The sequence below is a fragment of the Fringilla coelebs genome (assembly GCF_963513975.1).
Source record: "Fringilla coelebs genome assembly, chromosome: 5".
NCBI classification, from domain to species: domain Eukaryota; kingdom Metazoa; phylum Chordata; class Aves; order Passeriformes; family Fringillidae; genus Fringilla; species Fringilla coelebs.
The window spans coordinates 30,264,221-30,276,099 of record NC_140033.1 but is presented as its reverse complement, the minus strand read 5'-3'; the positions used below and the strand labels follow the sequence as shown (position 1 = coordinate 30,276,099).

Sequence of the window (11,879 nt, the reverse complement as noted above, 5' to 3'; positions counted from 1 at the left end):
CCTCTCCTTCACCCTAATACCTCTCATTTCTAGTATCACATTCCTGGCTGCTCCCCTCTCCAAATGACCATGCCCTCACTCACACTGCTCTCCCTGCATGTGTTCCAGTTTTTCTCTGGCATATCTGGCTTCTGATCATACTCAGAGCTGTGGCATGAATACGGCTTTGCATGTGCTTCCACACCATGCTGACATCCTGAGAGAAACATAAGTTGGTGAGAGGCTCTGCTTCAGGAAAGTTTCCAGCTCTCATGAATACTGGGAAACTCTGAGAATGTGGGCAGACTAAATCTCCCAAACAAAACACAGGGCACGCACAAAGCGCCTCCAAAGTACCACTAAAAATTGTGAGTCTCCTACAGCCTGAGGTTTACTCATGGTCTTTCAGCAGAACATTCTGGATCTAGCTGGAAAATGAAGAAACAGCCCTGCTCCTACCTACCTAGAAAAGACAATAGGCAATAGTAACTGCCTCTACTAGTCCTATCCTTCCCCTGCAAAGGATTTATTGGTGGTCCTTACCTTGACTAAGGATAACCTCTGCCATCAGTCACTTGAAGAAGTTGAAGACCTCAGAACACATTAAACCAGACTAAAGACATTACGTTTTTACCACTGTAAAGCATGAAAACAAAATTATCAAATGTCAAAATCACAAGATTGGCTCCCAGATATTTAGATTTTGAATTTAAGATTCTTCCTTTCAGCAAAACTGGCTGGTGCTGACAACTCATCCACTAATTCAGAAATGCTAACAATTTCTGTATCCATTCCCATCAACTTTGCACCAGCTAACACTTCTTTTCCTGCCATCTTCATCTCAATTCCTAATGATATTTCAGCTATCCCTTCAGGTCAAATCATCCTCCTGTCTTAATTTTTGAGAAAAATACTAATGGTTGCATGAATGACCAATAAGTTTAGGAAAGTGCCTATATCACAGGGTTTGCTGAGATTAATAGAGTTAATGACCCTCTTTTTCTAAACCCCTGTACAAAACCCAAATTCCCCACTCTCCCTTTCAGCAGGCACAGAGCTCACAGAAGGGGTGACATCTCAGGCTCACCTTTGGCAGATCTGGCCAACTGCTCATCCTTGACAGACTGCTTCTGGGAGCAGACATCCAACTGGACAGGGCTGTCCTTCAGCCCTGATTGGACTGGAAATCTCCTCAGGCTGGAACTTCATGTACACACAGGAAAACAAAAGACATATTTGCCAGAACTGGCAGGAGGGAAGTCACAGATATCTGTCACCCCCACCCCCCCATCATAAACAGTGTACAGAACACATCCATCTCAAGAGGTGAGAGAGAGAGGGCCCAAGCCACTTCACCGTTACTACATATCTTGAAGTTGTGTGAGTAGCCATAAAAGCCCATGCTGGGATGGATGTGAGACAGACAAACAGAGGATCAAATGAAAGTACAGACAGCATATCAGAGGTGCTGAGTGTTTCTCTTTGCATTCCTCTCTCACACAAATATTCCTCTTCAGGTTCCTGGCTCTTCTGTGAAATGATCTTTGCAGCATGAGTGGGCAACAGCAACATCTTCAGGACTTGTGGCAGAAACAGTGAATTCCAAACTCTCTCTACACCTGTGAGTCCCGAGTGACTTAGTAAACATTTTAATTAAAACATTCAACAGTAACAAAGAGTAACATACAGTAGCTGTGTATAGTATGCCCTCCTTGCAACAAAACCTGACCCCTGCGATTGGCTAGGCAACCACACTGCTGGTTTGCTGCTGTGGTTCTCCCTTCCTAATTGCTTCAGGGTCTAGTTCTAGGGTCATTCAAGATCTCAGTGTAGTCAAAACACAGCACTTGTACTTGTAGCAAAGCTTTCTTTAATGCTAATTTTTCTAACACCTTATTCCTTTATTTATATAATCCCATCGAAGAATTGAGGAATTTATTCACCTTAATCACTTTAAAGTCAGATTTACCTTAAACATTTAATCTCCATTCCTAAATCTATGTTTTCCAAACTATGGGAGTACTCTTACTTCTTGTTACATTTCCCTGAAGTCTTCCAATGAACACAGTCTTTTCCTTCCTTCCTGTCACTCTTACATTCTATCCCACAGCCTGCTCCTACTTAATTCAAGTTCTTCTGATATGATCCTAAATTAATACTCTCTTAGTAATCATGGCAACTAATAAGGTATCATAAACTCTTGATAAGCTGACGCTGGCACATTTTACTCTCTTCAGGCCGTGACTTCATTCTGAACGCAAGGAGACACTACACCAAGCCGCGTATTTGCGGGCGCTGCTTCCCCTTCCTGTGCTTTGTTGCTGCAGCCGGTGCGTTGCCCTGGGGCTTCAGCTGAGGGCTCCGCACGGCGCTTCCCAGCTCCCGCTGCCTCTGAGCCTGAGCTCCGCCGCTCTGGAGCCCCCGGCAGCCGCAGAGCCCGGCGGTGCTGGCATGCGGCTGTAACGGGGGCAGCGCACAGAAGCGGCAGCTGCACCGAACTGCTTTCCTGTCTGCCACAATCGGGACGTACGCCACCACGGCAAGCCGCTTTGAAAATAAAGGGCTGGAAATGTACAAGGGTTAGACGTGCCTGTGTCCGTGCGCCCGCAGGCCGCAGCCAGCCCGCACCACGGCTGACTGCGCGGCGCCTTGGGCCCCGCAGGAACCGCTTCCACTCCCGGCAGGGCCGGACCCACGCTGCCCCGCCACGGCCTCTTGTGGTCACAGGGCTTCGTCCAGCGTGCCTAATGGAGTTAAACCGCTACTATTACTACTACTAACAAATTAATTAAATTAAAAAAGGTTTGGCCCTCGGGACGCCCGGCGTCGCGGATAGATTACGTCACAAACCGCGCACTCCCCCCCATGCCTTGGCCGCGCCCGGCCACCGTGCCGCCACCAGAGGGCGCCCCCGCCCGCGGCCCCGCCCCGCCTCGGCCCCGCCCCCCGCCTCATTGGCGCCCGGGCGGGGCGGGGCCGCCGGATCACGTGCCTTGCCTCCGCCCTCCCCGCCAGGCGGTGCTGGAGGACCTATCCCATAATGCTCCCTGGGGGCGGCACGGGGCGGGCCGGAGGCGGCTCTTTCTGGGTCGCCCGGGCTCCGCCTCTGCCGGAGCTGAGCAGCGCCCCCGCCCGGGCCCCGCCGGCGCTGCCGCCGAGCTCCCCCGGCCACGCGCGGACATGTGGCGGCGCGGCGGGCGCTGAGCGCGCGGGGCCCCGCGAGCCCCGGCAGCCCCGAGGCGGCGGAGGCGGCGCGGGCACCCGGACTCGCCGCTCCCTGCGGGGCAGAGACCGCGCCAGGGAACGTCGAGGCGCCAGGTGAGCACCGGCGGTTGGTGCCCGCCACCTCCTCGGGAATTTCCGCGCGGCAAGGGGAAGTGCTCGGGGCCGCGGGCCGGGGCCGGGCGCCGGCGGGCCGGCAGGGGAGGGCAGGCTGGAGGCGTTGCAGTCCCGCTTCGGCCGGGGCCTTTGCCCCCGCGCGGAGCCCGCCGGGCCGGGGCGCTCCCGCCGCTCCGTCGGGCTGGGGCGGAGTTTGCTGCCGGCTCCGGCCGCGTTTTCCCCCCTTCCCTCCCCTCCCACCCCTCCTCGCCGCCCGCGTCGTGGCGCCGAGCGGGAGCCCGGCCCGGCCCGGTGCCGACGCTCGGTCGCCGCGGCAAGACGCGGGTCCGGCTCCCGTGCCCGCCGGCCCCCCTGGGGTGAGAGGGGAAACAAAGCGGGGCGGCCGGGGCGATCCGCCGGCCCCCTCCGTGCCGAAAGCTTTGGAGAAGCCACACCGGGAGGAGCCCCAGCCCTGCCCGCTGACCCGTGAGCGCGGCTGAACAAAGATACGGCCCGCGGAGCGCCGCCGTCCCTCTGCTCCCGGTGGGGTGGGCGCACGACTGGGCGCATGGAGCTGTGAACACCGGCGGCTTTTGCTGGAGGAGCGGCTCCTGGGACCTTAGAGTTGTGGAGGAAGTTGCACGGTGAGGCTCAGTTCAAAGCCCAGCTCTGCTTTTGTGCTGCTGTGGGATCGCGACTTAGACATCAGCAAAGTTGCGCAGGGGGAGCGCTGGAGCCTGGAAGCAATTTACCGAGCCAGTGAGATAATCTCCAGTTCTTGTGTATTATAGTACATCGTGTCCTAGTTTCTTTTTTTTTTTTTTCCTCCTTTGGTGAGTATTAAAGAATATTATTAGCCTGAGCCCAAAATGTAACTCGTCTTTGACAGTCCATCTCCACATTTATAACTTCAAAACAAAGCAATATTGTTAGGACTAAAATTTGTCCCCTCCCTCTCACGATGTTTTGCTCTTAGACTACTAATTAATTTTAAATTCTTAGGGAGAACGAGATAACAGAGAGAAAGGCCGGGTAGTTACCGTGTGCTTAGTATCAGTAACTAGGTGCTGTTGGCAAAGAGTCATTTATTTAAAATGTCAAGAGACAGTTAAGGTTGTGCCCATCTAAGTAATTATTGTATGATGGATTGGAATGTCCTTGATTATTGAACAGCTATTTTAAGTTTGGAATTTTATAGCTTCGGTAACCTTAAAGGGTAATCTGGCTAACTGAGTGTCCAGTGTTAAGTCAGTAGATCACTGATGTGTTCAGGGCTTTTGATTTTCTTTGCAGTGGATCATAGTTTTCAGTATAATCTGACTTAAATTTTTCTAAGTAGGTATTCAGGCTCTTACACATGGGAGAGTCATTTTGTCATGATTTCATTTGCTCTTAGCAGAAATAAGTAGTAGGCTTCTTAAATGAAATGACAGAGTGACAAAAAATTTGCTGTTATTTGGTTGATTATATGTGATAATCCATGTCTCTTCTTTTTCTAACTGGAAAAGCTGTTTTTAGAAACTCACAGTGTTAAAAGAAAATGGATAGTATCCTCTTCAGTGGCATGGAAGGTACTTGGAAATGATCCCAAGTACTTTTTCAAGTGTTTCCTTTAACATTCTAGGAATACAGTGTTTGATTTTGTGATTTCCTGAGATAAGATGAGACATATTGAAGGTGGGGAGGCTGTTTAGACTTTTAGTCAGAATATTACATCTTTTTAAGCTTTATTTTCAGCAGTTTACATTTGCTGATGTGTCAACTTTCAGAGTGACAAATTACAGAAATAAAAAATACTTTTTTTTTTCATGTTTCGCTGACCTTAAAGTCTGCTTTGGAATGAGCAGAGCAGTAACAGCTTTGTGTCTGTCTGAGGAAACCTCTTGTTTCCCAAATGGTCATGGAAGTGAATGTTTTTTCTGACCTTCTTGAATAGCAGCAATCCTGGATTGACTAGTTTTTACCTCATATTCAGGTTGCCTTTGGAAACAGTTTTCCAAAGTTGCATGGTATATGGTGAGTGTTTTGGCCACGATTTTATGGTTCTCCATCACATGTGAAGGTTGAGTTTGTTGCATATATGAAGATTGTTGAGTTTGAGCCAATGAGCAGTTGTAAGTTTATCTTACTCTCCAGTTAGTCAACTATTGCCTTGGAAACACCTAGATGATGAAGAGCTTCTCTGTGCTCTCAACTGGCTGTAGTTTGATGCAGTTGCTGCATGGCTTCTAGCCCCTGGTTTTATAAAACTTGCAGACGGTCCTGCCCATCGTACATGATTGCTCTTCTCAGGTTACATACGTCTATTGGGTTTTGGTTTTATCCTGGTACAGGGTTTCTTTGCAGAATCTTCTCAGTCTTCCCCTGTCCTGAGTACTAAAAAACCTGTGCAAAATCTTTAAATTACTTAAGTTGGCTTTATATAGTAATTAAAGGGTAATTTGTCTTTCAAATAATTATGTATTTAAACATACTTTATATTAATAGGGGTGAAAAAAACAATGCTGGTAAAAGTTTGCTGGGCTAACTTGCCGTACCTACAGCAAAATTCTTGAAACCTGGTTTTCTGTCAGTCCACTGTTCAGTGTTCAGCTTTTCTTTGCCAACAGTCTAAAGTGAGGGACAAAAATTGTTTTTCCAATTAATACCTATAAAAAACATGGAGAATAATTCCTCATGATGGCTGAACTGACTATTCAGTGCTGTCAAGCATTGTTATCAGTTTTTCTGAATGATTTTTTAAATGGTTGTGGCTAATCTGCTAAACCTTTTAAGGCTGAAGTAGGTTTTATAAATCTTGACATTATCCATTTTTTTTGCCTTTTTTTTTAATTACAGGTTGGAGATGCAGTATTAAGTGTCCTCTATACTCATCAATGCCAGAGATCTCTAAGTGCACATGCTTTTGAGCGCTTCAAAACAAGGGCTAGTTTATTGCTTTACAGCAGCGTAGACGAATTTTGTTTCATCTGTTTGTACTAGTCCACCTTGCCCTGAAAGGCAGTGGGCTTGATTGGAGAGGGTCTGTGTACAGTGATATTGTATCGTCCCTACTTGTTTAATCTCTTTTCACCCAGCTGGAGGGGATATGGACACAATTTGCAAGAAAGTTGCTTAATTTTGATACTCTGAACCAATTGATTCTCTTGTGTAGCAACATAGCTACAGTCATTAGGTAGCAAAGTGAGGGCTCTAGCTGGAAGATGGAAGGTGAGTGTACCTCTACCTTTCTGTTTGCTAAAGCTGCGGCTCTGCTGTCTCAAACAGCTGTGTTTGAGAGGTTTGTCACCTCTGCATCTGGCTCTGGTGAAGCACCAAAGGCATGATGAGGGTGATGCCTTGGAAGGGCTCTCAAAGGTTGAATGCACATAATCTTTAAGTGCCCCACACCACATCCAGCAAGAAGTTTTTCCCTGTTGGGAGCTTTAAAAAAACTAACCAACCATGTTGGTTTAACGCAGCCTGGCTTTTAGTGGGGGCAGAGGAAGCCACAGAGGCTGCTTCTGAGAGAGAAGCTCCTTGAAACTTCTGCTGTGTCCAGCAGAGCCAATCCCTGAATGCTCTGGTGATGGACATATTGGCTGGCCTAATTAGAGAAGTTGGTAATGCCTCTGTGATGACATATTTAAGAAAAGGAAAAGCCATGTGAGGCAGCTGCTGGGGCCATGATGCTGGAGGGCATCCTGGCACAAGTGGCCACACAGCCGGGGTGAGCGCCTGTGCGGCCGGGGCTGTCTGGACATGGTCTGCAGTGAACTGTGCTTGCTTGGTCGCTTTTAACCAGCCATGCTGCAGGCAGAAGGGCAGGGGCAGTGGCAGCAGCTTCTCCTTTTTGGTGCCCCACATGAAAAGAGGCACTGAATGGAACCAGTGGCCAGTGCTGCCCATGCAGTGCTGGAGGGGACCACGTGGCTGACAGTGAGGGGCACGATGAGCAAGCCCCTGATGTGGAGCCCAGATGGGATCAACCTTTCACCACTACAAAACCCTATAAGAACTTTTGAATTGATAGAACTTGAGAGCAAGCAGACCTACAAATAACAATTCTCTCCCAAGTCAGAGAAAAGGAAAAGGTGAAGACACATGAGGAGAGCACAATGGAGACACTAAGGTCCATGAAAGGAGGGAGTGGGAGGAGAAGGTGCTCTGGACATCGAGCTGAGATTTTACTACAAGCTGTGGTGAGGACTATAATACAACAAACTGTTTCCCTGTAATTCATTAGGTGCATGGAGGGATGTAGAGGTCCACTTGCAGCCCATGGGAAAAGGTGCTCGTGCTGGAGCAAGTAGATGCTGAAAGGCTGTAATCTAGTGGGGAACTTGAACAGAGATAGAAGACCCTTGCTTCCAGAGATAGAGAAAGGACCCTTGCTTCCAAAGTAGAGCAGCTCATCCTAAAAAGACTACCCCCATGAACTAATGACCCACGAAAAACAGTTGTGGGAAACGTATTTGCCTGTGGAAGGAACTCACGTTGCAACAGGTCAGGCAGGACTACTACTTGTGAAAATGAAAACCACGCTAGAAAAGTTCACAGAGAGCTGTCTCCTGTGAGGACCCCATGGCACAGCAGGAAAAAACCAAAATTCCTTTCCATAATCAAACTGAAGATTTTTTAAAAAAATAACAAACCGACTAAAGGCTCCCATGTTTTGTCTCTGTGCTGTTGGTGGGAAGGAAGGAAGGGCTGGAGGGAGGAAAAAGGTGTTCTAGAGGTTTACCTTAGTTCTCAATATTCTCTTTTAATTCTGTTAGTAAATTTTCTTTATAGTGTTTAAGCCTATTTTGCCCTTTAGTGTTTTCTCCTAATCCTTATCTCAACCTGTGAGCTCTTCAGTTTTTCTTTCCACTTACTCTTCTCAACTATAGCAGAAGAGAATGAGTGTATAGTTTTTGTGGGTGCTTGGCGTTTAGCCAGTGTCAAATCATGACACTAAAAAAAAAAGTAGAAAAGAGGAAGCTGCATCTTCTTGAAAGATTTTACTTTCCTATGTCCTTCTATTGCAGTGCATCAAGTTTCCTAAACACTTGCAGTTGGAGAAACAAATCCAATACAACTAAATGTGGAAGTTGTCACTTCTAAGCTTGGGAAATTGTTAACTGACTTCACAAAGGACGATCAAAATACTGCATTTAATTTATTCAGGAAATAAATATACACACGCACACCTGTGTAGGCATTGTAGATCTGTGGTTTATATTTTTGTAGGTTTTGCTAAGTTGAGTATTTTCACCTATTTATTTTTTATTAGCAAGTTATGCTGTCTCACAAATTTATTTTGATGAAACAGTAGTGTTGTTCTTTCTTTTTTTTTCCTCTGTGAGAACACAGAATTGAAATTTGAACTCAAAAATACTCTGCCATAGCAAAAATGAAAAAGTAACATTTTAATTTTATGGTTCTGTGATTGGTGGTATTTCTTCTTATTAAGATTTTCAGATTTTGCATGTGTATATATATAAATATATATATATAGATGTGTGTGTGAATAAAAGAATATGTAGAGAGAGCTGGGATATAGAAATGTTTTCCAGTAGCTGTTTTCTGTTTATTAAAGCCTAATAAATTGCAGTATCTGATCACTTTTTCTAAAAGACACTAATAATGTCTCTCTTAGTGCATTTTTTAGTTTAAGGATTGGTGAGCTCACTTTAAAATGCAATGGTTAGGGGGGAAAATACTGCATAACCATGATCTGCCTTTGCAGGTACTATTTATGAGTATACCTGAGTGATGCATTTAGTGGTATTTGAAACTTTTTTCAGCTAGTACAGAATTGCTTGGAAATGTCAATTGAGTTAACCTTTGCTGTCTCTGGCTTGCTACCTGGCTTTTGTTAGACCGCCAGCAGTAATAAGGAATGTGAAGTTCCATGTGATCAGTGTCTGATAGAAGTCTTCATCTTTGTCCATATTTTTAGATAGCAACACAGGCCAAAACTAGAGCAATGAAAACTTGTGCTTTTCTTGCTATGGCACAGGAGAGATGGAGACACTTAGATGAAAATGAGTTGAACTGATATTGAAAATCTGGATGTTAAGGTAGAATCTGAAGGTAGGGACGTGGTCTTAATTGGCCTGCTCACTATTTAGAGTGAATAACTTCAGCAGTTCTGGACATAAGAGGGGCAATGAAATTCTCCTATGCTTTCCATATAGCTACTGAATAAACACTTTCTATATGCAGTTTTGCTTTTTTAAAACGTTCTTAGTTTATCAGTTGTTAGGTAAGAGGTAGTGACCATTGTGGCTTGATGGGTGGAACAAAAAGTAATTGGAAGTCCTATGAAACAGCTGGAGAAAATCAATCTGGTAGGGCTACCTTGAGCTCATTGGAGTTTTGGTTTAGAGATGTTACAAATAAAGATACCTATAACAATGGAAGTAAAATATATTCTTCTCTCTAAAGCTATGCAGTTGTGATTTTTAAGATGCAATTTCATTAGTCTAAGCAAGAGAGGTACCTTATGCAAGTCTTGGATAAATTAGTGGGTTCCAGTGGTTATTTTGTGGTTCTTATTCTGGCAAGAAACTTTGAATGACAGTGGAGTTCCTGATTGTGGGGAGCTGCTAGTGTTGTTGATATGGAAATCTTAAGTTCTTTTTGCAATGGCATAGAATAACAATTATAACAAAGCCTGTGTTGGTCACTTAAGCATTCACAGTAAAGTACTGTTGTGTTGTAGATAATTTCTTGATTTCATATATATGGTGAAGCCAAAAAGGTGATTAGCATGACTATCTATTAGACTCACTTCACAAATTGGAAGGAAAGGAAGGAAAGGTGATGGAGTTTAGGTTGTATTTTCCAGCTCAGATCTGAGGTTGCCATCTTGCATTACCAGTTGGTATTAGCTTTCTTTGCATTGCTGTCCATGTTAAGAAGGACCTTTTCTTACAAACCTGTCTTCTGTTCCTGGCTGGGATTTTCTAACTTTATTTTAGCTGTCTTGAAAGTTATTGCTGAGTGAGGGCTGTGAAAACAAAATCAACAGTAATTGAAACTGCTTACTCCCTATCTGTCTACTACTTCTGAAATGGCATTCAATGCATTGTTATTCTACAGATATTTAGGAGATTTTGTACAAAATACAATTACTTAAAATTATTATAGTAGTCATAAATCCTTCACAACCTCTCTTTTTTCACAAATACAGCATTTCTTTTTGTTCAGGTTTTGTAAGAGGTTAGTGTAGTTCTTTGACCTGAGCTTATGAAATGCTGTTATTCAAAGCAAGAAGGAGCTCAAGGACTGTATTTTTGACACCATGGCTTTCACCTAGTGTGGGTTTTTTTTAAAGTGTATTCCTCAGAGAGGCAACATGTGCTTTTAAATGGGTATGTTATTTCCGCTCTTTTGTTTGTTTTTAATTCAGTGTCTTTATATTTTACTTGTAATTTGAATTTTTTTTTTTTTTGCAGAAATGCAATTTTTTAAATCATGAACATGTCATAAACATGACAGACACAAGTCCAAAACCTTGATTTGATGTTTCATTTGAAAGAACAGCATGCTTTTAAGAGAGGATTCAAGTTCAGGGTATTTTTATCAAGGCTATTGTTCTATGCAATCTTCTGTAGTCCTTTTTTTTTTCCCATGTAAGTTCAACCATAAAGTTATAGGGAAGCCTGGGCATTACATAAATTTTGTTAAGAGAATGTCCTTCATTTTGCAGGGTTTCAACATGCAGAAGCTAAAAAATAGGAGTACTGTGGTTTAGGTAAAAGAAAAAATAGTGGTAGTCTGTAGTTGGACAGTTGCATTCTGTTTCTTCCTTTGCTGCATTTGTCCTTTTTCTCTACAGCTCAAGATGCTCCTCTAATCACCTACCACCCTCATTCTGTTGCCCAATTACATTTTGCATCTTAAATATGCTTCTTGCTGCTGCCCCTGAGCTTTTCATTTGCTCTCAGTCTTACTCCATCAGTTTTGTCCATCATTTTTCCCTCCTCTGTCTTCTCTGCTTCTGTCTTTGCAAGGTCTCCTGGTTCAGCTCCTGCATCCCTGATGTTTGAGTCTGGTTATATGGGTATGATTAGGATGGTATTAAGAAAAATAAAGATGGTCTTTCTAGTTTCTTTAGCATCAGAGAGATGACTGCAACAAGTCCTGCTGTGTTGCCATAGCAGTGGCTGAAGTATGCTCATTCATCTTGTGGGAATGTTGTATGTGCCGTGTCGCAGTGGGATAGGAACTTAAAATTATTTGTGTATGCTAAGCACAGATCAAGTTTATGGGGGGGGGGGGGGGGGGGGCGCGGAAATTAAATGCAATGACTAGCAAAGACTTATTGACTAAATGCAAACTTTTTTTTTCTCCCAGATTTGTGACATGGCTGTATTTGGAAGGGTTACTTGTATGGAAAGCATGTTCTTACTCTCTGTGACCCCACTGCCAAATATCTGCACTTTGGTGGAAAGCATGAAAATACTAGTGCTTCCAAGTGGCTAGAAAAAAGTACTTAAAAAAACCAACCCTGTTCTTGGAAATGGCAGAGCCATTTTTGCTGACTTTGGTATGTAATGCTATCCCTTCCAGCTGCAAAAGTGTGCATGTGACTAAGGAGCCTGAACAGCAGA

General features: G+C 44.6%; 1 protein-coding gene across 2 annotated transcripts in view; it reads left to right on the top strand.

Annotated features, from left to right (window-relative positions):
- Nucleotides 1-3,126: 3,126 nt before the first annotated feature.
- Nucleotides 3,127-11,879, top strand: part of SCAF11 (SR-related CTD associated factor 11) — a 50,857-nt gene continuing 42,104 nt past the window's right edge. Inside the window, exon 1 of one of the 2 annotated variants that reach the window (XM_084206992.1) lies at nt 3,127-3,297. The gene's annotated coding sequence lies outside the window, so the exon portion shown is untranslated. Of the gene's footprint in view, nt 3,298-3,580; nt 3,942-11,879 lie in introns of those variants that run through there. The other variant, XM_084206993.1, reaches the window with a different exon arrangement.